The 24,525-nt window shown below is 41.3% G+C and overlaps 1 long non-coding RNA gene across 1 annotated transcript; it reads right to left on the bottom strand.

The window, feature by feature from the left end:
- Positions 1–15,448: 15,448 nt before the first annotated feature.
- Positions 15,449–24,311, bottom strand: LOC138957573 (uncharacterized). The gene is made up of 5 exons (XR_011453083.1): positions 23,668–24,311; positions 21,910–21,978; positions 20,727–20,821; positions 18,324–18,494; positions 15,449–16,707 (listed from the first exon to the last, which is right to left on the bottom strand). It is a non-coding gene; the product is annotated as an uncharacterized lncRNA (long non-coding RNA).
- Positions 24,312–24,525: the final 214 nt, after the last annotated feature.

A 24,525-nucleotide genomic window follows, 5' to 3' on the forward strand; every position in this document is an offset into this window, starting at 1 on the left:
ACGGACTGACGGACGAATTGACGGACGGACGGACGGACGGACGGACGGACGGACGGACGGACTGACGGACAGACTGACGGACGGACCAACGGGCAGACTGATTGAGGGGCGGACCGATGGACAGGGGGTGGGGGGAGGGTGGGGGGGGGGGGTGTTACGGGTAACCCCTCCTGATCCGGTCCTGCAGGGTATTCCTTCAACCCTCTGCACAAGAGCAATCTTTTGATACAGACTGAAGGACGGACGGACTGACGGACGGACTGATGGACTGACCGACAGACTGTCGGACGGACGTACGGACGGACATACGGACGGACTAAAAGGACGAAGGAACGAATGAACGAAGGAAATAACGAAGGAACGAAAGAGCGAACGAACCAACCCACGAATGAACGAAAGAACGAACGAACGAACGAACGAACGAACGAGCAAACAAACAAACAAGCAAACAAACAAAAAAAAAACACAAATAAACAAGCAAACAATAAACAATATGTGCAAACTGGCGCATTTTCAGAGCAGAGGAGGTTTACGGTTAGGCCAGGGTGGGGGGGGGGGGGGGTTGTCCCACCAACAATGAGGAACATTCCCCCCCCCCCCTCTCTCTCTCTCCTGTAGTTCGGCCCTGCACAAGAGGAATTTATTGATACGGACTCAGTGAAGGAAGAACGGATTGACTGACGGACGGACGGACTGACGGACGTACTGAAGGACTGTCGGACGGACTGTTGAACGAACGAACGAACGAACGAACGAACGAACGAACGAACAAACGAACGAACAAACGAACAAATTAGCAAATGAATACATACATTCGCAGAGAGAAAAAGGCAAAAGGTACATTTGTGGAGTCAGTAAGGGGGGTGGGTGGACTTCCGGAACCCAGGAACCTTGGGAGTCCACCCTGGCCTAGATCACACACACTGATCCGACACACACTGACACACTGACACACTGACACACACACGTGACACACACACACACACACACAACGTGACCACACACACATGGGCACACACACAGACACACCCCCACACCGGCACACACACACACACACACACACACACACACACACGCACGCACACACACACAAGGGCGGATCTGGGGGGGGTACACGGGTTACGTAACCCCCCCACCCCCCAAAAAAGAGGTAATTTATTGGCTCAGGATGCACCAGATAGCTCTATTTTGCTTCTTTGGATAAAAAAAATTTCCGGGGGGGCATGCCCCCGGACCCCCCTAGAGGCTTAGGCGCCTTCGGCGCCGTCAACTTGTATCTTCGCAGTCATTTTGTAACCCCCCCCCTCCAAAGTGAATTGATCCGCCCTTGCACACACACACACACACACACACTGTGACACACACACGTACACACACGTACACTAGTGACACACACACACACACACATACACAAACACACACACACACACATACACAAACACATACTGACACACTCGCAACTGACATATCAGAGGGGGGTGGTAAGTCATTTGAACGTTTAAATTCTTTTGTCACAAATTTTAAAAAACCCATCAACAATAGCATAAACTCCCGTCTTTTTAGTGGAAACTGACCTATGAGAGTAGTTTCCCTTGTTTGGGCCAAACAATGGCGTCAGCGAAGGGAAATCCTACCATCTGTATCTGTATAGATCTGTGAGCGAGTCACAGTCGTTCTTGCGTGAAAGAGGCGTCACGTTTAGCGATTACCGCAGGCATGAACTGTCCGATTTAGTGCAGAAAGCATTTGAAATCAAGTTGCCCATCGATCCCGAGGCGCTGATCGAGGATCGAGCCGAAGTGATCGGCTTGAAACTGCGCGATTTAGCCGGTCCAGAAAACCCACGACGACGCAATGTTCAGAGCTCTGCAGAATCCTGGTTTCTTGTCAGGAAGTACCAACATAAACATTCTACCTGACTTTTCTGAGTTTGATGTGTGCACGTACCAGCTCAGTGCATCAAATGCGTCTGTTGCCAGTGTGCGGGATTATCGTAAATCAGAAGGATTCCAGATGATGAGAGATGGATAATTATGTGGTAGAATTTATACAAGCGTGTGGCATCCCATCACTGCCATCAGAGCCCCCAACAGATGGCTATTTTGCTGTCAAAAGCAAAGTGAAGCCAAGAACCCAGTGACTGGTGCAAAATTTTATTCACAGTGGATTGTAATGACAAGTGTGGACATGGACATAAGGAGCTGCATTTTGTCAGCCTTCTGCACCTGCAAGGGAGGGTATGTTCATATTTTGCTCGTTATTGTTAACACATTTAGCAGGCTGTCTATTCTTCCTTACATCTACACCAAGATAAAGGGAAGTAAAGCTAGCTAACTAACTAACCAGGATGTCAGGCAGTATTTTTTTTAATTTTAATTTTTATTTTATTTTTTTGGGCGGGGGGACTATTTTAATGGTTGATTGACTTTTAGGCCATAACAAACTTTGGTACAGGCCATCAGTAGACTTGCACTGTTTGTAACTTATCTATTTCATTTAAATTAAACTGATCTACATACATGTGTATGCAAACAACAGTTGTGGGCAGAATGATGAAGTCATTGTGTGTGCTTTATACTGAAGTGTTAAAAAATTAATTAACCTTTTCAGCATTAGTGTTGCGACTTCATAACTTTAAGATGTCCAACTCATATATTACTCCCTATTTTAGTATTTGTCATTGTACCAATGACATTTAAAACCTAAAAGTTAAAATCTGGTGTAATGTCTGAACAGCTTGTGCTGGGGAAGCACACAGTAGTGTCATTCATGTTGAGAGGGTTAACTATTTTAGCACTGTATAAATGCATCATTACAATTTACATTGAATTCGTAAACTGTTGCAGATTGGATGGTTATTGCCGCCATGTTCTGGCCACACTGTATGAGGTCATCGACTACAGAACTGACAGCAAAACGAGCGTCACTTCCGAGTCCTGCAGATGGGTGCGACGTGCAACTGAGAGCAGCAACGGAGTACTACTGACTGACATCCAAACAGATCTAGTCCAAAGGCCTGCAAATGACACGTAAGTAAAATTCTATAGATCTTGGAGTAGGTAACTGAGATTAAAATTGATTGCATGTACAGGGGGGGGGGGGGGGGGGGGTTCATTTTAGCTCGCTCATAGATCACAGAGTAAATATTTGATTGATTGATATGCAACTTACATAGCACACATATCCACACACTAGGTGTATGCTCAAGGCGCTTGGATGATGTTCTAGTCCTCCCTCGTGGTGGCTGTCTCACCCTGTGGTGAGACCAGTGACTCGGCTGCCGCCGGCGCTTAGTAGTATTAGTAGTACTGATGTAACACCACAGGGATAGGTGTATGCTGGGTGTGTCCGTGTTTCTATAGGCCACTTTAATGCTGACAGATCTTTATTTTGCATACGTCACTAGGTGTGTACACTACACACACTGAACCTCGGTTTAAGGTCTCATCCGACAGTATGTGCATGTATTTTATAATTTTAAGAAGTCAAAAAGATAATTCATTCGAATCATTGTACAAAATTATCATAATTTACAAGATTGTACAACATCAGTTCAAGTTGCATGACACTGACAGGAAGATTAGACAACAAAAAAAAAAAGTCTGTTCCTGATCACCCGACGAACCCTAGCTTGGACTCAGAGGTTTGGGGTCGGGGGTGGGATGGCAAGCATAACATTGATAGATGACTATAGTTTTGCAGTGGTTTGCTGTCTTGTACTATGAGTGTTAACAGCAATTGTTTATAATTTGTTACTCAACTTACAGTAAGGACAATTAGCTTTTCTCAGCAACTGCTAACAATTGTGACTTGCAACAGCGCTTCCTTAAACATTGGGACACTTCTTTTGTTGTTGTTGAACATTTAATGGCTATAGTGTAGAAACTAGAAATGCTGAGATACATTGATGTAGTCATGAACAACAGCAACAACAAAAACAAGAACATGTTTTGAATTCTGATAGCTAGTGAAACTGACAGCTTGATTAGAATTATGTAGTTTTTGCAATTGCTGACTGAGTTGCATCCTTTGGTTTTACCTTGCATTGATTATCACCTTTGCTGACAATTGACTCATTGAGTGCCGTATTGAGTAACGTATAGTTATTTTATTTCAAGTTAACTTCTGCATGATGTTAATCCTACTCAAACTTAGTCAAAGTAAGGTATCATTATTTATGAAAAATGTGAAGTTGAAGATACAAATTAATGAGAAAATTTGTGTATTTTTCTGTACACTCTTGCTATTTACTGTTTCAGTGCTGAACCATTTGCTTGAATTCTTGATCAGATGATGACAGAGTGACACCTGGTGGTACCCAATAAAACTGCCTTTGCTGCTATAACTACAAGCAATTTCTACAATTCAGAACAGTAAGTGCATGAGGTTCCATTTTAAGCTGTCAAGAGTAAATCTCAGGAATAGATTAGAAGATTTAGTTATGTCACACGTCTTGCTTTCTTGACTTTTCTCACACTCTCTTGTCAGACTCAGAGAGTGCATGATTGTACATTTTTTTTACAGTAATTTTTAATGTTCCTAATTGGAAAACAAATGTGTCATAATGTTAGTGTTTAGGATAACTATATGGCAGAGAGAATCATGGAAATGATTGGGTGATGGGGGTGTGTCGCTGGTGTGCAAGAGGGTGGGTGGGTGTGGAGAGAGTAGTCATGGTAGTCAACTACTAACTAAAAGATTACTGATTGCATACATTTAGTGTTTATTGATTTGGAGGGTGGGGGAGGAAGGCAAGCAGTATTATTACATGTGTATGGGTATACTAGTTGTGCGTGTTCCAAATGGGGGTGGAGGTTGGCATGGCAAGCAATAGCTCAGTCGGTATAGTGGCCTTGAAACCAGTTGTGGGGATTTATTTCTCAGAATTAACGTTGTGCAGACTCTGCTTGGTTTCTGAATAGCTTATTAAGCCTGTGACTGTGTGCATACATAAAGATCTCAAGTTCACAGTTTCAGGGCTTGGAATTAATGGAAACATCAACACACATGCAGGAAAAACTCAAAAAAAGGAGGGGGGGGGGGGGAGTTTGGTCCCACGGTAGTGTTTGAATGAAAGCAATCTTACTTTTTAAGAGGGTAATATGACGGGCGCGGTGGTAAGACGTCGGCCTCCTAATCGGGAGGTCGTGAGTTCGAATCCCGGTCGCTGCCGCCTGGTGGGTTAAGAGTGGAGATTTTTCCGATCTCCCAGGTCAACTTATGTGCAGACCTGCTAGTGACTTAACCCCCTTCGTGTGTACACGCAAGCACAAGACCAAGTGCGCACGGAAAAGATCCTGTAATCCATGTCAGAGTTCGGTGGGTTATAGAAACACGAAAATACCCAGCATGCTTCCTCCGAAAGCGGCGTATGGCTGCCTAAATGGCGGGGTAAAAACGGTCATACACGTAAATTTCCACTCGTGCAAAAACACGAGTGTACGAGGGAGTTTCAGCCCACGAACGCAGAAGAAGAAGAAGAAGAAGAGGGTAATCTTGCAGGACTATGATTCTTACATTGGTAGTTGACTAGTGTAGTTGTGGTTTTGTACTAGTGAGGAATGTCATCTATGTCATGTGATTTCTTGCTTCTTCTTTTTGTGTGTGCAGCTAAAGATGTTGGACCTTGCCTACAGCCTAGTTTTGCATCTCCAACACCGTGGCTTTTCTCTGAGACACCACAGAAAACACAGCCTTTTCTGCTGCTGAAAGGTAAACATTAGGTTAAATTTGTGTTTGTTTTGATTTGTATGTTTTCCTTTTGTAGTCTATGGCAGGAGATTTGTGCAGGTGTACAAATGGTAGAGGTGTCAGAGGAAATGTCCACTTGTTACTTGTCTCTATATCAGTATATATGTATCACAAATACGCATCAAATGTACTGATAGAGACCACATGGACAATTTCAAGCACTTTTCTGCCAGGGGTAGGGTCAGCTATGTAAGAATCATGTCTTACTCTGTTCATGCAAAAATAAGGTTCTGCATTTGAATGAGTTTGAATCAGGCACCTGTGTTTTTGCTCTTGTTTGTGCCCTCTTGTGAACTGTTAACTTATGAACAACCACCCCAGCAAGCAACTCTTTACTGTTCTGAGCACAACAGAAGGGCGCATGGTCTGGGCATATGGATGGTAAACACATCTCATGCACAAGTACAGGCCTGAAAGTGGCAAGTATTTTCAATTACTCGCCATGGCGAGTAAAAATCATGTAAATGGTGAGTAGAAATGTTAATCTACTCGCCACATGCGAGTAAAGTTGATAAAACAAATGGTTGTTTTGACGAGTAAAGTTTCAGTAAATTATGAGAAGTACATGTACTAGCAGTGCTTCATTTTGTGGACTTTCAGTGCTGAAGTATGATTGTGTGGATTGATCATTTTGTATTCTGTTATTCAGATTGCCACTTGCTTTCTTTTACATATATTTACAAGTTGGTGGCTGATTTGTGTGTGTTGCAGAACACAGGTCCATGAATAAAAGAACCCAGCTGGTATTCTTCATTCATGGAAAATGAAAGGAAATTTATCAGCCAGGATTCACCACTCACTCTGCTAAGGGGGAACCCCGGTCAGCCCTACAGTGGATGAACAGCTTGGTCCTTGGAGGGAAAGGTAACCACTGCAGCACTTTAGAAGGGGTCTATGTCGACCAACAGTGGCTGTATTCCCTGTGTGTTAATTTCCTGTACATATACACTAGGGAATATACTTCCGTTAGACGCCATGGAGTTACTTCAAGCTTACGAGAGTGAAAGTGATTCAATGGACGAGAGTACCAGCGAGGAAAACATAATACCAGGCTGTTGGGGGTGGGGGTGCAGATGTTTCTTTAACTAAATCCGTTTTGATAAACGGTCGAAGCATGTTTTGCTTGACTGGATGCCGCACGCGATTTCAGGATTTTAAATAGATTCTCCTATCTAACCGCAGTCACGCGCTTGGCGCAAGATTGTACGATATTATACTTCTCTACAGAAAATCCAACTGTATTCCCGGTACACAGGGAAAACACCTATGGCTATGGGGAATACACCTTCTTTTGGTCGACATAGACCCCTTCAACCTTACAATATGTGAATGTGTAGAATATTATGCTTTTGCTTAAAGCTTGTTACATTATGACTAAGACAGAAATGTTAATCATTCCCTTGGTGCAAATCATAAAAAGAACAATAGTGATCTGATATACTGTAGATCAATCGAGGAAAAGGTGTGTATGACCTAGAAGAAACTGGTTTTGAAAGTGCTGAGGATGGATGGAACATTGATGCAATATCATTTACTACATTGAACCTGGGTTTCAAACTGAAGTGCTTTTTTATGCTTCTTGTTGTTATATATACGGTCTCGATTGACTCCTGTGTTCAAGAGACTGTAAACAACCATAAACAATCTTGTGTTGTTGTTATGTGGTAGTGGTTTTGCTGTTGTCTAGCATCTACCCGTAATTGGCTTTATCAAATGCACCAGAAACGAGCATGAGTTTGTCGGATTAGTGAACTGTTTGAAAAACTTTAATGTATTTGTGGTTGACAGGTTGTTATTATTTCTATATTGTGTTCTTCTTTTTCTCAGGTGGGCTGTCTTCTGAAACATATGAATCGGGAGCGTCACATCTTTCTTCCTGAGACATCCCCTCTTGAAAATGGTGTGGCGTTTAGCTGAATGGAAACGTGGCAGTGTCCTGTTTTTCATAGCTTCGATGCGCGAAGTTGGGGATTTCAGCAGAGAATTTATTGATTGATTAATTAATTAGTTATTTAAGCTCACCTCACTCCTTAGTGTTATTTAGGGGGATGGGGGGGGGGGGGTGGTGTTGGCCTGGATCTTGTTAGTGAACTTTTTTTCTGGCAACTCGCATCAGAAATTCCAGGTTTGCTTTCAAGGCAATAGACGGTTTTTGAAAATAATTCTGTTAGGATTATCAATCAATCAATCAATGAGGCTTATATCGCGCATATTCCGTGGGTACAGTTCTAGGCGCTCAGCAGTGATGCCGTGTGAGATGAAATTTTATACGGCCAGTAATTGCAGCCATTTCAGCGCATATTTACCTTTCACGGCCTATTATTCCAAGTCACACGGGTATAGATAGACAATTATTAACTGTGCCAAAGCAATTTTGCCAGGAAAGACCCTTTTGTCAATCGTGGGATCTTTAACGTGCACACCCAATGTAGTGTACACGGGGGGGAGTTCGGACACCGAAGAGAGTCTGCACACAAAGTTGACTCTGAAATAAATTTCCGCCGAACCTGGGATCGAACTCACGCTGACAGCGGCCAACTGAATACAAATCCAGCGCGCTACCAACTGAGCTATATCCCCGCCCCAATTATCAGCAGTCCGGAGGTGTAAAAATCCCTGTACTGCAGTCAGGTTTTTCAAAACATCTCGAGCACGCTCTACGCCTCTGACAGGCTGTATCCCACAATCGGGACAAACGACCAACTTGGATGTGTATGCCATGCGCACAATATGATACCCCTTGCCTTTAAAAATCAGCGGTCACGAGTTCATCAGAGTTCAGAATTTGTTGTGTAAAAGATAGCCGCTGTCAGCTAGCCATTCGTGGCTCAGGTGATTGTATTTAATACAAATTTAAAAAAAGGTTTCTTATGTAGCGCACGCCGCACAGCATACACATCACAGTCAGTCGCTTGTCCTGATCGCAGGATAGCGTGAAACATGCTCCGGGAGACTGACAATAATCCTTACATAGTTATTTAAAGAAATTGTGTATTGGTACAGCATGTTATGCATGTACTAAGATAGCTATTTGTAAATATTTGGTAGATATATATGGTGGTGTCCCGAATTGCTCCCTCCCAATTTGCCCCATCCCATATGGTCCCCAATTATTCTTGCATTTTGCTGTGAGTAACATAACGTGTGCAAAGGCATTTGTCTGAAGCGCATTTCCAAAAAGACCCCCCGCGGGTTAGGGGGAAGAATTTACCCGATGCTCCCCAGCATGTCGTAAGAAGCGACTAACGGATTCTGTTTCTCCTTTTACCCTTGTTAAGTGTTTCTTATATAGTCAATGTTTGTAAAGATTTTAGTCAAGCAGTATGTAAGAAATGTTAAGTCCTTTGTACTGGAAACTTGCATTCTCCCAGTAAGGTAGTATATTGTACTACGTTGCAAGCCCCTGGAGCAATTTTTTTATTAGTGCTTTTGTGAACAAGAAACAATTAACAAGTGGCTCTATCCCATCTCCCCCCCCTTTCCCTGTCGCGATATAACCTTCGTTAAACACCAATTAAAGAAAGAATTTCCAAAAAGCATAGTTACCATTTGTTTTTTTAAATCTGAATTCGTGACTGTTGTTCTTGAATACTCTTTCGTTTAGGTTTCCAAAAATGCTGATTTAAAGGGGAAGGATAGTTGAAACTGTAACCGTTCACATTTTGCTCCCAGATTTGCAGTTGTTGTTTTTACTAGGAGTTTGGACGGGCTCGGTGTTCTTGTGGATAAGACATCGGCCTCCTATTCAGAAGGTCATGAGTCAAAATCGCGGCCGCCTGGTAGGTTAAAGGTGGAGAATTTTCTGATCTCCAAGGTCATTGCTTATGTGCAGACCTGCTAGTGCCTTATCCTCCTTCGTGTGTACACGCAAGCACAAGACAAAGTGCGCACGGAAAAGATCCTGTAACCCATGTCAGAGTTTGGTGGGTTATAGAAACACAAAAATACCCTGCATGCTTCCCCCGAAAGCGGCGTATGGCTGCCTGAATGGTGGGGTAAAAACGGTCATACACGTAAAAATCCACTCGTGCAAATTTGTGAGTGAACGTGGGAGTTTCAGCCCATGAGCGAAGAAGAAGAAGAACTATGAGTTTTACTCTTTTAAAAAAATGATTTTCAAATTCGAAGATTGCCACAACAGTAGTCTATCTCATCCGACTTGAACCCTTCAGACTCCCTGTACATGTACTTGCAGTTTAAACTCATATTTTGTCTGAGTAGTAGGTTTTGCCTTTCACGCCTCGTGGCGTGTAGGGCAGCGATTTTGTCTGAGAATAGTTTTCAAATGCAAAGTCCTTCAGAAAAACTGCGAGATAAAAATCTGGAGTGCTAATATCGTGTTGGTGTACCTTCCACTCAGTGGCCGAGTGGTAACGCACTTGCGCTCGATCGGAAGCGAGAGGTTGCGAGTTCGACCCTGGGTCAGGGCGTTAGCAATTTTCTGCCCCCTTTCCTAACCTAGGTGGTGGGTTCAAGTCTTTCGGATGAGACGAAAAACCGAGGTCCCTTCGTGTACACTACATTGGGGTGTGCACGTTAAAGATCCCACGATTGACAAAAGGGTCTTTCCTGGCAAAATTGTATAGGCATAGATAAATTTTCATCAAAATGTCCACCAAAATACCCGTGTGACTTGGAATAATAGGCCGTGAAAAGCAGGATATGCGCCGAAATGGCTGCGATCTGCTGGCCGATGTGAATGCGTGATGTATTGTGTAAAACAATATTCCATCTCACACGGCATAAATAAATCCCTGTGCCTTGAATATGTGCGCGATATAAATTGCATAAAATAAAATTAAAATAAAATCCCTGAGCTTAGAACTGTACCCACAGAATACGCGCAATATAAGCCTCATATTGATTGGTATGTAAGAAATGTTAAAGTCCTTTGTACTGGAAACTTGCATTCTCCCAGTAAGGTAGTATATTGTACTACGTTGCAAGCCCCTGGAGCAATTTTTTTATTAGTGCTTTTGTGAACAAGAAACAATTAACAAGTGGCTCTATCCCATAAATATAGCCTTATAAATGTACTCCGTGACTGTATTTGTATATGGTGAAAAGGAGAAGATATAAAATTTGTGAAATAGGACTTCGTATTTGGTTTTGTCATAATGAATTTGTTGTTTCTCTGTGTGTGTGTGTGTGTGTGTGTGTGTGTGTGTGTGTGTGTGTGTGTGTGTGTGTGTGTGTGTGTGTGTGTGAGCATGCATGCATGCGTGCTTATGTGTGAGTGCACAATTGTGTGTGTGTATTAATCCAGCAGAAACAGCTTCTCTTCCATACATTTGAATCATTTATATTGATACCACATGGAGACTATTCTGAACACACAAGCGTGGTTTTCTCTCTACAGTGCTTTTCCTAAAGTTAAATATTGAATTTTTAAATTTAAAAGTTTTTGGCACACCACTTTAAGATAATGCTCAAGGAAAATAAATAGTCTTCTTTTTTCATTAACGCTTTTTCTCACAGTGATGTCAGAGTCATGCACCGTTTTATGCTTGGGAAGCGCACTATACTCACTTTGAAACGTGCATAGTGTCAAAAGAAATCACACACACACACACACACAAACACACACACACACACACACACACACACTGAAAGTATGAAGAAGCCCCTCCAACTTTTGGTTGAGTTTGACTGCATTACCTTGAGGAGACTGACGACACTTCACAATGGAAAGAAAAATAACTTTTACATTTCAGTGATTTGTTTTAAGTACAAAAGTACAAGTGAAAGTAGAAATAAATTAACGTGACACTATCCCGTAATCACATATCAGGGTCAACTATAATCAGTCCATTGGTTTACAAAACTTTATTCAATTTGTTATCATGACAGAAACAATGCATTGTTTTTTTAAGATAACTCAAGCATAAATGCTTATTTTAAGTCATCCTGGTATGTACATAACAAAGTTTAGCATGATGGCGGACTAGATACATTTACTCATTTCAGACAACGAAAACAAACAGACAAACCTGATGCGCAAGCAATCAAAAAAGGGAGGGGGTGGTAGTACAGAACTTGGTGGGGGTAAAAACAAGAAACAAAAAGAAATGGGGTACGAGAGAACAGAATTCAGCATAAGGGGAAAAAAAAGGACGACGAAGACTTGGAGCGCCAGAAATGTTGGAAGAGTGGGTCACGTCACAATAATATTAAATGCACAGAAGACACACACGCAAAGTTAATACATTTTGTGATCGGCGAAAATGGCACTAAATTACATAACGATTGGGCCATAATCGATAAGTCGAAACAAGGACACAAAACACGAGAGAAATTACGAAGAACAATTGGTCAGGCAGCATTTGTCTCATGACAGTGTCAAATGAACATTATGAATAAAATGTAGAGGCTCATGTACGGAACATGCCTGTTTGTCTTAATAAATTCTTGTACAGTTATGAATATGGTCTGATTGACATTCCGGGAATATTGCGGGATGCCTTTCAATAATATTTCAATAAACTTATAATCAGTTATCAATTGACAATAATCGTACATCTCTACACAAGGGTCAATGCAACAAATAGTGCTCAGCAGTCTCCCTTGGGTAACCGCACTCACATTTGGGGCAATCCTTGAGGTGCCGCTGACAAATCAAAATTCAAATCACTCAAACCAATACCATACCTGTCAAGTCCTACGCATTCTGCGTAATTCTTACGGATTTTCGGTGTTTTTTTGATCCTACGTCGTATACCTCAAACCATACGCATTTTCAGCATTAAAAAAAAAAAAAAAAAAAAATTTTTTTGTTTTGTTTTTTGCTGGCATGGACTGCCGTTCATTCATTTCTGAGGAGGAGCTTGCACCAGCCACACAACAGAAGTTCTGGCATGATGTGCGCCAGTTCTACATGGCCTGTGTGAGGAAAATGTTGAATAAATTTCCATTTGGCAGTGAAACCCTGCAACACCTTCAAGTGCTGGATCACAGTCTGGGAGCTGACACACTGACTGCCTTCTTACAGGTCAAAATTAACTCTGATGCATGCTGCCATGATTTTAAGGTGACTGGCAGCATGATTGACAAAGCAAAGATTTGCACAGATGAATACAACAAAGAACACAAGTGACAAGTGACAAAAAAAATGAACGAACAAGAGTGCAGTGTAAATGTATTACATGTAGTGGTAAATAAAGAGCAGTTTGTGTAGAAAGGAATTTATGTGTTTTACTTTTAGTTTGTGAAAACCAATCTGATTGGTTTAGTGTGTATGCGTGAGAAGTTGAATTTGTGCGTTTAACCACATCCTGATCCACGCATTAACTATGGTTTTTGATCCCCAACTATGGTTTCTTATGCCATTTACTATGGTCAGAGGCCAAAAGTACTTGACAGGTATGCAATACGCAGTCTGCAATTATGGACTTTTTCAAATCTATCTCCAAAATAATAATGACATGGTACTTTAAAATCAACGTTGATTGCAGTAAAGTAATTGACTGACAATTAAGGTTGTATGTGGGGTGCCTAAAATTTGAACTTTTCTTATTCCCGAATATTTTTTGTGGGCGCAGAAGCACGGGGCAAATGGTATTGTTTTTTTCTGGAGGGGGATCAGACAATATAAAACCAATTAGAGGCCGAGTTGCCTGACAGAAAGGCCAATTCTAGCCCCAGTCCATGCCGGTTACATGTAATTAGCTATGCACACATTTGAGATCAATACCCAACCTTACTGAGCATCAGTTCTTTGCGTTATTTGAATTTTCTTGTTTTTCTTTAAAATAAAAAAGGGAATGGTTTTATTGATGTCATTTTATTATGTCATTATCTAGTCAGCATAAATGACTTTTATGGATACAGGAGAAAGTGTTAAAATGTGAAGATTTCAAGTGTGGTTTGTGGTCATCTGCTTGACCACTTAAAATGTTGTTTCATTTGATGATACGTTTTGTTTGGTGTTCCCGCTTGAATGTGACAGTAAGTTGTACAATGTTACTGTGTGTGTGTGTGTGTGTGTGTGTGTGTGTGTGTGTGTGTGTGTGCGTGCGTGCGTGAGTGTGTTTGTGTGTGTTGGTGTGTGTGTGTGTTTGGTAACCGGCTTTGTACAGCGGGACCACCTTATTTTGTCATGTATTTTTATTCATTCTGGAGCTTTATTAAATAAACTGCCCATTTCAATCACAACTCTGGTCTGGTCTTATTGTCAGTGTTGCATAAATGATTGTATGTGAGCTTGTGAACATACAAAGAAAAAAGAAAGAAACATTCTGTGTCGAAATATCTTGACTAAAAATGATCAGGCGGAAGACTACACCTGTTGCATTTCCTATTATGCTCAGGCAATTATAACTGAGGGCGGAAGCGACAATGATTCGTTTTCCCCCCAGATAACATTAATTTGTAGAGACTGCGGAAAAGGAACACGCACATTCTGGAACTGATTTGTGTAAATAACTGAGAGGGTGTTTTGTCTGTTTTGTGAAACGGTCCTCACACATTTGCAAAGTTCCACAGTTAGGCAGCTGAATTAAAGCATTACATAATGCATAGTGTAAACTCTAGGCCTACTTCAAGGTCTTATTACTTCAAGATGCATACACGTGCTGTTGTATCTGTTAGTGCTTGCCGGACACCAGTGCTGATTAAAATGGCTTAGATTGTTACTAATTTGAAACTACAGTATGTCCTTTTACGTGTTGTGACAATTTTGTTGGTACCGATGATTTATAAAAAGACTTTTATCACAGGTTTATTTCGTATCAAACATTTATACTTACTTTCAAGTTCGAGTATAAGTTTACTTCCACGAGGAGAGTCTCTCTGTGTGCGCGCGCGCGCGCGTGTGTGTTTGTGTGTGTGCGGCGTGCGTGCGCGCTTAAAGATTCTTGATTTTGGAACATAAGCAGTTTATCTGTCAGGGAGTTGTGTGTGTTTTCATGGCTGCGTGTTCTTTTCCCTCTCATTCTTCCTCTCGGCAGTCCGGCTTCAGAGTCATTTTGTTCCTCCAGGCTCAAAGCAGAAAGCAGCAATGTTTTAAAACATTCAAAAACAAGGATTGTATGTGAGTGTGAGTCATAATTTTCTTTTAAGAACCGAATCATAGCACCACAAGGTTCAAATATGTGCACAAAGCAAAAATAGTGCAAAGCAAAAATTAGGAAAGCAGCATATGGCCATGACTGGAGACACTGCTTTTTGTATCGATCATTCTGCAGACGTCACACTCTGGAGAAAATTAAACATGACAGAACTCAGTACTGATGTTCTCTGTAAACCATGATTTACATCTTTTACCTTATTCCATACGACATTGCGAGTTTTGCCGTTGTTTCCCTGATAATAAGTCTCGTACTCAGGCACTGTTTGTTTTTCCTCAGTTAATATTCAGAATTTTGCCACGTTTGTTTTGTTGTTGTTGTTGTGCTTGTTTAATTTAGGTTTGTTGTTTTAGTTTAAAACACTCAAACATACGCACACATCACACGCACACTTTTACTTTTTAAGTTATAATAAGTATTGCATTCAGCCACTGTTTTTTTCTCCTCAGTTGATATTCTGATTTTTGTCAGTTTTTGTGTCATTTGTTTTTGTTGTGCTTGTTTGATTTAGGTTTGGTGTTGTTTGTCGTTGTTGTTTGTTTAACACACACTCAAACACACACACACACACACACTAACCAGACACACACACCACCACCACCACCACCACCACCACAAGAATAGGTTTACACTCACTTTTTCCTCCACGTTTTAATTTTGGCAATATCATTAACCCAGGATTGCAAAGCAGGGATCATTTGTCAATTTCATAACAACGTACATACAATTTCAGCTGGTTACTGCAATAAAATGTGCATCATCACAGGTTTCTGCTGGAATGACAGTGTCTTATGTGTCAACACAAAATACACACACACAAAATGGGTGTGGTGCTGCATGCCCCATAATAGATCCTAACTTCACCCTCTAAACCTCCCTGCAGATGCATGTTTTGTGCACAAAAATAGCCTTTTAAAATATGCAGTATACAAAATAAAAATGCAGACGACATTTCTACATTTGATGGGGGAGTTGTCCTGTATTAGAATTATTTATCAAATAATTAAAGTTAACCAAAGTATATGTAATAAAACCAAGGAGTCCTCTGTTAAGTAGCTCAACACAATGATCGCAGCCCAGGGTGCTAACACAGTTAGGGTATGTTGTTCAAGACTTGGAAGGTCAAGGTTTTAAAGTATGCTTCAGTAACGGAATCTTATAACAAAGCTAAAACATTTACCACTGAAGCAAAACCATCTCTGAACAATTCAAAATTGTCACACGTACTAGTTTTACATTTTAAGGATCTTGCCAAGTGCATATCTTTTTATTGTGAAAAATTTGTATTGCAAACAAAAGAAAACACAATGTCTTGTGATCTGTAAATGTTCTTGATACTTAATACATTACAGGGAACCTTATAAATTGTTCATGTGAAGTACTGTACAGCCTATTTAGCTTGTTCATTTTCTCCCTTTAAGGTAATTTTGTCTCAACAATCATGTTATCTGCTACAAGTCTATAAACTGCTGTAAACCTTTCTGCCCTTAAAGTAGATTCATGTCCTTCTGTGTGGGCACCTTCTTCTTCTTCCTCTTCAGTGTTTGCATTTGGATGTGTGCTCTCTGGCCAAGTCTTGTTGCACAGGGGCGGCAAGGAAAGGCAACCCTCTCAGAACGTGTTGCAGAGTCTGTTCTTCCTACCCTAGCCACAGTCCGCTGTAGGTGCAAAACCTATCCTTTTGAGGTGTACCTTCAGACAGCAGTGTTCTGTGCGAAGGCGGAAGATGGCTCTCTGTTCTGTGTGAGTAAAATGGGGATATAGTCTTGAATGAGCTGGTATCTGTCTGTCTTTTTGTTGTTGATATAGACATCAAAGAAGCTCCAGCACCAGCCAAGTGTTGACTGTTTTCTTTATGCGTAACCTAGTCCTGGCAGCAGCTGTTGTCCATCTGTAAACAAGCAAGATCATTATTATAATATATTGATGGTGTATATGTTTTACCAGAAAGACGAGTAAAATACCACTTAATTTTTGTTTTAGTAATGAGGCATACATGCAGTTGAACGATCATATCTTGTGATATCTGCCCTCTGAAAAAAACCTACTATTCAAAATGTACTTTTACATCTTGTTTTTTTAACTTAGGCTTTTGAAGATCCACATTTACCACCCAAAAGGAGCCTGGCGATACTGGCATGCTTTAATTAAGATGACGTGTTACTCAGAAATAGTGCTTTTAGTTATGCGCTATAGAAATCTCCTTAATAAATAAATAAATACTGGTGGTGGTTCACTGCAAAGCATAACCTGATATGATTTCTTCATAGCACCTGACTGGAAATGAAGTTTCATACAATAAAAACTATACTGCGCCAGATTTACAGCAGTTCTGTTGAATTCACACAGTCAGAAAATTTCAAGGCTGTCCTCAACATTCTATGCTCACACACACACACACGACTTGACTTCACTTAGGAAGGTTATGTGATGCTTAAATAATCTGTCTTGCCACTATTTCATCACAAGTAACCACTGTGTTTATTGCTGGTATGTGCCGGAGTGGAGGGATAGTCTTACCCCATGTAAAAAAATTAAAAAAAAGCCTGGCAGGTGATCTGAGATGCCTTTAATAACACAAAGCTGCCTCTGTAAACAATTCTGCTTTTACACATGCTATCCCTTAACTTGGATTCATACCAAAATCAAGCCTAGCTTCATAGGAAACAGAATGTTACTTCAGCATTTAGAATTATGATCTTATTCCATGTACACGCCTTGGCAAATCTGACTCGATCACTACAGCAAGAAGTCAGTGTGTTGATTGTTCATATGTGACCAAGTTGAGGGATGAGCTTATCCTATGTTAAAGCCTGGCCTGAACTGAGACGGTGAAGAGAAGTAGTGTGCCTTTAATGACACAATGCTTTCTTTGTAAGCAATAGATTCAACATCTCAGATCTGGTCAGGCCTATACAAATGCCATCCCTCAACTTGGTTCATACAAAAATCATGTGCCTGGCTAGAGAGTGGGGATTTGTTGTTCTCTTTTTCGAAATCCAAAATAAGCAAAATCAGGTCTTAAAAAGGAGCAAGTCTTAAAATGGGAGTGAATTTACAGATGTTATGAACAAGAAGTCTGCGTAAACAGGGTCATTAATAGGAAGGAGTCTTAGATTGGGGTGTCTTAAAAGGGGCAGGGGTGGGGTGGTGTGTGTGTGTGTGTGGGGGGGGGGGGGAGTCTACAGTAATGACCATAAAATACTCAAAATAATACTATTAGTCATCTTATTCTCTACCAAATTTCTAGAGGTCAAAACAATGATACAGATTTTTTACTTGTGTCACTGTTAGTGTCATTCTATGAATAACAGACCAATAGAAAGAGAGAGAACGAGAGCTCTGTGGTTTTTTTTTACCTGGGTTCATGCTCAGTTGCTTGAAAATTGACTTGTCAGAGGTTCTTCTTCAGCCTTACACCCACATGCAAGAGAACTACCAGATAATGAAATAAGTGAACTTTGAAGTGCATTCATAATTAAAGCCCAATCATGTGGTTTAACCTACCTAGTCTTGAAAAGCCTGTCCGAGGAAACAGAACAAGCACCCTTCCGCAGACCTTCCTAACTGGAGAGTCTTGGTTGTAACCGCACACTTTCTAAAGTAGTCCATAAGCAGTTCCATGTGCCTATGTTTTCACTGGAACCAGCTCCTTTGTGTACCTGTGATCTGGATGAGCTGCAACACATAAAACTTTCATATGAACACTATGTCATAAGTACACCAGTTAGCATACATCAAACACCGAGGAGCATCACAAGATATGTTCTAAGGAGGTAACAACTATTGTCACAAAGTGTTTATGATACAGCCACAGGCACATGGCACTGAGTGGTCAATTGGTGAGGGGGGTGGGGGGGGGGGGGAGGGGCAGAAGTTCTGCTCAGTCTTGTCTACTGATACAACACTTTGTGGTGGTGTAAGGCAGGGAATCACACCCCAACCACTGGCCCCGCCCACCTGGTGTCGAGTGCCTGAGGATACATCAGTCCCAGTCATGGCTGGCCCCCGGTTTGACCAGACAACTGCCATGTATGGGTACATTTACTTTACAGTACAGATTAGTTTTCAATAGCAATGACATCATGGACGCACACCTGCCCAACACTGACACTGACAGCAAAATCAGCGACCAAACGTGATAAAGAGTAACTAATCGTCACAAACATCAAAATGCTTTGCATTAATTTTCTTGAAGAGGTCATTCTTAACCAGATAATCATTTATAGGCAATTGAAGATAATTATTCCACCTACAGGCTATCACTCCTATGGCTGTTACTTGTAACACATTTCATTTCTTAAAATATGTTTTGTAAAGTACATAGATTTCACTAAAAGGCACATTCCTTCTCATGAAAACAATTTGGCTCACCGTCTCAGATCTGGTAGGGCTTTAAAATGGGATAAGACATGATCTCCAGGGGTCGACACTAACTTATTTGGCCTGGGGCCACACTGGCCCCAGAGATGGAAATTGCTGGGGCGAAAAAAAAAAAATCTGGGGCCCACTCTCAGTATTCACGTGCGGCAATGCATTGTCTGTTTTTCTTCATCGTACTGAAGCCAGGGAAATTCTTTCAACCATTTGACATTGAAATTACGACAGCGCTTCGCGCTTTTGGCTGCATCGGTCTCCTTTTTTCGTTTCTCTCCACCCTGTTCTTCATCTTCATTTGACCATGTCTTTTTACACCAGGGATGTGTCGCCACATTTTGCGTTTGGCATTTGAAGGCGATACTTATCTCTCACGCTAAAGAGCGCAATCTGGGAGTTATTTCCCTTACGACATTGTCCTTCGACGATTTGAATGTGTTTTTTTCTTGACTGCGGCATTGATCGTAACGCAAATTTCAGTGACGACTTTGACTGGCGATTTTTAGTGATTGGCTCTGCTGGCATTAGAATTTTCGGTTTGTCATTGTTGGAATTTATCCTGGGGCGGAGTGGGCCCCAAGCTTCGGCAATGTTTGGGGCGGAACACAAAACTCTGGGGCGTTCCGCCCCCCGCCCCCGCTAGTGTCGAACCCTGATCTCTTAACTTGTTCACATACCCCAAAAAGTGCGATTGTGTTATGAATAAATGCTGTAAAAGCTACCTGTACTAGTTCATTAAAAAAACAAATCACAAAATGTCACTTCACCACAGCATGCAAACAGTGTGTTTATTTCTGGTATGTGTCTAAAGGCGGAGACAGACGCACAACACAAAACCCTGTTTTCGACAAAAACACCATCTCAAAACGTCGGGGAAACACATGTTTTTAAAGAGGGGATGTCACTTGCGAAACACACAGATGAAGCGCGGTGCGTGTTTTCACAGAAATATCGGTCAGTGTCAGCTTGACCCGTCCAGCTATCGCCCTGTGTTTGAGTTTGTAAACAACACGGCTGGCAGTGCCCACTGATACGGTCAGTGTCCACTGATACGGTCAGTGTCCACTGATACGGTCAGTGTCAGCTTGACCCGTTCAGCTACCGCGCTGTGTTTGGGTTTGTAAACAACACGGCTGGCAGCGCCCACTGATATTATTGCCTCTCTTCAATCGTGACAGGATCCATAGACTCTAGTTAGGATTCATGGGTCCAATACTACCCTGAATCGGTACCACATCTGAGTCTGCCATTTTTTTCTATCTCCGTGGTGCCGGAAACCGAGTCACTTGAGTTGATCGTCCGCGTTCATTGGCTGACTACCAAAACGTGTTTTTAGATTTTAGAGCATGCTCTAAAACCCAAAACACGATGCAAAAACACGAAACGCGTTTTGGGGGATGTCACATGGGAAACACGCTGTTTTGTGTTTGTTTTGAAAGGAAACACTGTTTTGTGTTGTGCATCTGACATGGCCTTAACACAGACACACACACACATACACCAAAGCAACACAAAAGCCGAAAACATGCCTACCATCTAAATGAGGATATCCAGTTCCAACTGTCTTCTGCCACTATAACACTGCCAGAGACACCATGGTGTAGAAAGTCAGTTTAAAGAGAGACTACCTGGAAGAAAAATATATATACTATAATAATAATAAAACACCCAGTGCAATAGACATACTTTCTCGTTAAAGGCTTACTTTACTATGTAAAAACATTTTGCTTCACAATCACAGTCTCAGATCTTGTCAGGCTTTTACTTGGGATAAGATCATCCCTCTACTTGGACGCATACCAACATAGATTAGCTTGAATGTTTGTGAAAATATCCCATATTTTGAGTTAACTCACCACAGCAAGCAGTCACTGAATATATATTTTATTTTTTAGTATGTGGCCAAGATGAGGGATTCCATGTTAAAGCATAGCCATATAATATCTGAGACAGTGACCCACACTATAGTGACAAGGCAAGTGTGCCTTTAAATTGTAAACTGTTATATATGTGCATTTTGACTTCTTCATAAATTATAACCCTGATGCAGGCAGTCATCAGTAGTGGTTTAGTACCTAGAATGAGAAAAGAATGAACTTGCAAGAAAGAAACTGAGTCAAAATCAAAATACCCTTTAAATTACAAACTAGAATCCACGGGGCAGACAGGGTTTGAGGTTAGAAAGCTCTGAAAATAACTCTATCTGAAATTGACTAATAGTATTAACTTATAACGTCATACATGATACAAACAAATGAACTAAGGCTTTTGAAGATCCATATCCAATCCTGCTACACAAAGGCACAAGCAGAGGTTGAAATTGCCAGGGTCATTTTCCATCCCCATGTAGCCTGGATTTAATTACTGGCATGTTTTTTTTTAAAGAGGTGTGTCACTCAGAATGACTGGATATGGTTCATTCAATGCAGAGCATAATATACCATTGATTTCTTCATGCCATCTGATTTGCCGGTGAATTCACAGGGCGAGAACAATTCAAGACTGGCCTCAACATTTTATGCTGACTGTAAATTGTAATTATATAATATATCCACCCTAGCTAACTGGTACACTAATCACTTGCTCTGGCGGACTTCTTTTTCCAACATCATAAATCTGTTATTTGTACTTTAGCCTTTTGTGGTAAAATATTCTCATTACCAGTTGCACTCACAATCTATTGCTAGTGTATTTTGGAAATGATCAAAAGCCTTACTTGTGTTCTATAACAGCACCATGTCACTGTTGCGGGAAGAATGAGGCAGGGCTTGGTAATAACTGAGACCTGCAAGTAAACAAAACATTTTTAGAATCTCATCATGTGTTATTTTGTTATATCTATGTCATGAGGTCTTACATTGCAATAACAAACACACGCATAACTTAACTTAGCAATGTGTTCTAATAAGAGTAATTGTTTAATGAATTAACGCTGAAGAAGCTACTAGTTGCTTAAACAAATTCATAGCAAAATGTCACTTGATCACCACATCAAGCACACTGTATGTTCATTTCTGGTATGTATGCAAGTGGAGGGATGATCTTGTTCCATGTAAAATCCTAGCTCAGCTGATCTCTCTCAACTTGGATTCATACCACACATTAGGAGCCTGGCTGTTTCTGTTCAGTGGGCATTTCTCCATTTGTTTTATTTGAATGCATTTCTTAAAAAGAACACTTCCTCTGCACAGCAAGCAGTCAGGATGTTATATGAAGTCTTATATCGCGCGCGTATCTCCAGACTCGGACTCAAGGCGCAGGGATTTATTTATGCCGTGTGAGATGGAATTTTTTTTACACAATACATCACGCATTCACATCGACCAGCAGATCGCAGCCATTTCGGCGCATATCCTACTTTTTACGGCCTATTATTCCAAGTCACACGGGTATTTTGGTTGGTCATTTTTATCTTTGCCTTAATACAATTTTGCCAGGAAAGACCCTTTTGTCAATCGTGGGATCTTTAACGTGCACACCCCAATGTAGTGTACACGAAGGGACCTCGGTTTTTCTTCTCATCCGAAAGACTAGCACTTGAACCCACCACCTAGGTTAGGAAAGGGGGGAGAAAATTGCTAACGCCCTGACCCAGGGTCGAAATCGCAACCTCTCGCTTCTGAGCGCAAGTGCGTTACCACCCGACCACCCAGTCCTTTTTGTTCCAAATCAAACGTTGTTTTGCTCCAACCAAGACTGCAGATCTTGGCAAACATGTGGCCTAAAAACTAGATTTGATGACCTTACCCGTACTCACCCTGAAAAGTGCCGATCTAGATTTTGCTATTTTAACAGAGGGGACAGAGGTTGTACCTCTCCTCATGCAGACACCGCATAACAAATATGTGTAACAAATCCAGTTGCAACACTGTAGTTTCATGGCTTAATTTCATTGACTGATTGAGTCAGCAGTAGTGAGTACTACATGTCATTATGATCATACCAGTATTAGTGAGTATTACAATTGGAGCAATCTGCAGAATAAGAATTGTTACCAATACATCATCATAACAGAAATTCCTCAGTGCATGAGACATTGGTGTGTAGACATATAATACATAAATATGTAGATCTTTAAAACATTCAATGAGTCATGGGACTAAAAACTGCTAAAGCCTTATGTGGCAACATCACAAACAAACAAAATTAACCAACCCCAAATTATGTCAACCTCATGGCCCTTGTACTTGTAGTTCAAGTTGTACTGTTGTACTAGCCAACAGACATAAAAAGGAACTTAGCTCAGTAGGTGTTGATTGCTCTGCGTCATTATCAATATCATGATGCTGAGAGTCGAAATGCAGTTCAAACACAGAGAGAACAAAATGGAATCTTTGAGTTTGAAATTGAATGAAAAAAAAAAGTAATTTGTATGGTCATGGTGTAGAAGTTTTGAACTTTAGCGTTGTAAATTCATTGCTCCGAATCAACTGCAATCTAACCCTCCGATTTATGTCCTAAGTCATTTACATACCTTTGGAGTTTTACGGAATGGGTATAACGTCCTTTCCTCTAATGATCTAGTCTACTTTGGGATTTTGCCCAGTCGCCGTCTCCTTGACCTACTTGGAGTCCTTGCTGGGTTGAATCGGCTGAGGAGCGAACCCATGACGACTCGCAACGCGAGGAACCAGAAGAGGAATCTAGGTTTATTTTGCGTGTTTTGGGCCTGCCGACCCTACTTATAGTCCGATTTACAACCGGCACGAAGCTTCTTTTCGCAGGGCGAAACCGCCCCACTCGTGACTTCATCCGATGGCCGCCATGTTTCAAGTGACAAAAAAGTAGAAACGATCTAACGAATAACTTTCATTTCAAGCACAGTCAACAAAAAAAATTAAAAAAGTACAAAAGAAGGGGTGGAGAAAATGGCATTATCTAGACAGACTCAACTCGGATAAACTAAGAGGGACTTATAACTACTGAAGATTGAGAGCACAGCGGACGTCCTGTAAATTCCCGATCCATTTTTTCCCCTTCCCATTTCGGTATACTGTTCTCTGCTTGTAACGCTACGCAACAGGATAAGAGATATCCTGAGGGTATAAGTGATACTCCCACATACGTTGCACAAGCATAATTTGACGTTACCTTATATACGGTCCAACCGGTGTGCAATGGGTGGCTCTCTCTCTCTCTCTTTCTCTCTCTTTTTCTCTCTCTCTTTCTCTCTCTCTCTTTCTCTCTATCTCTCTCTCTCTCTCTCTCTCTCTCTCTCTCTCTCTCTCTCTCTCTCTCTCTCTCTCTCTCTCTCTCTCTCTCTCTCTCTCTCTCTCTCTCTCTCTCTGTGCTCTCTCAGTCTCTCTCTCTCTGTCTCTTTCTCTCTCCCTCT

This window comes from Littorina saxatilis, unplaced genomic scaffold (genome assembly GCF_037325665.1).
Source record: "Littorina saxatilis isolate snail1 unplaced genomic scaffold, US_GU_Lsax_2.0 scaffold_501, whole genome shotgun sequence".
NCBI lineage: Eukaryota > Metazoa > Mollusca > Gastropoda > Littorinimorpha > Littorinidae > Littorina > Littorina saxatilis.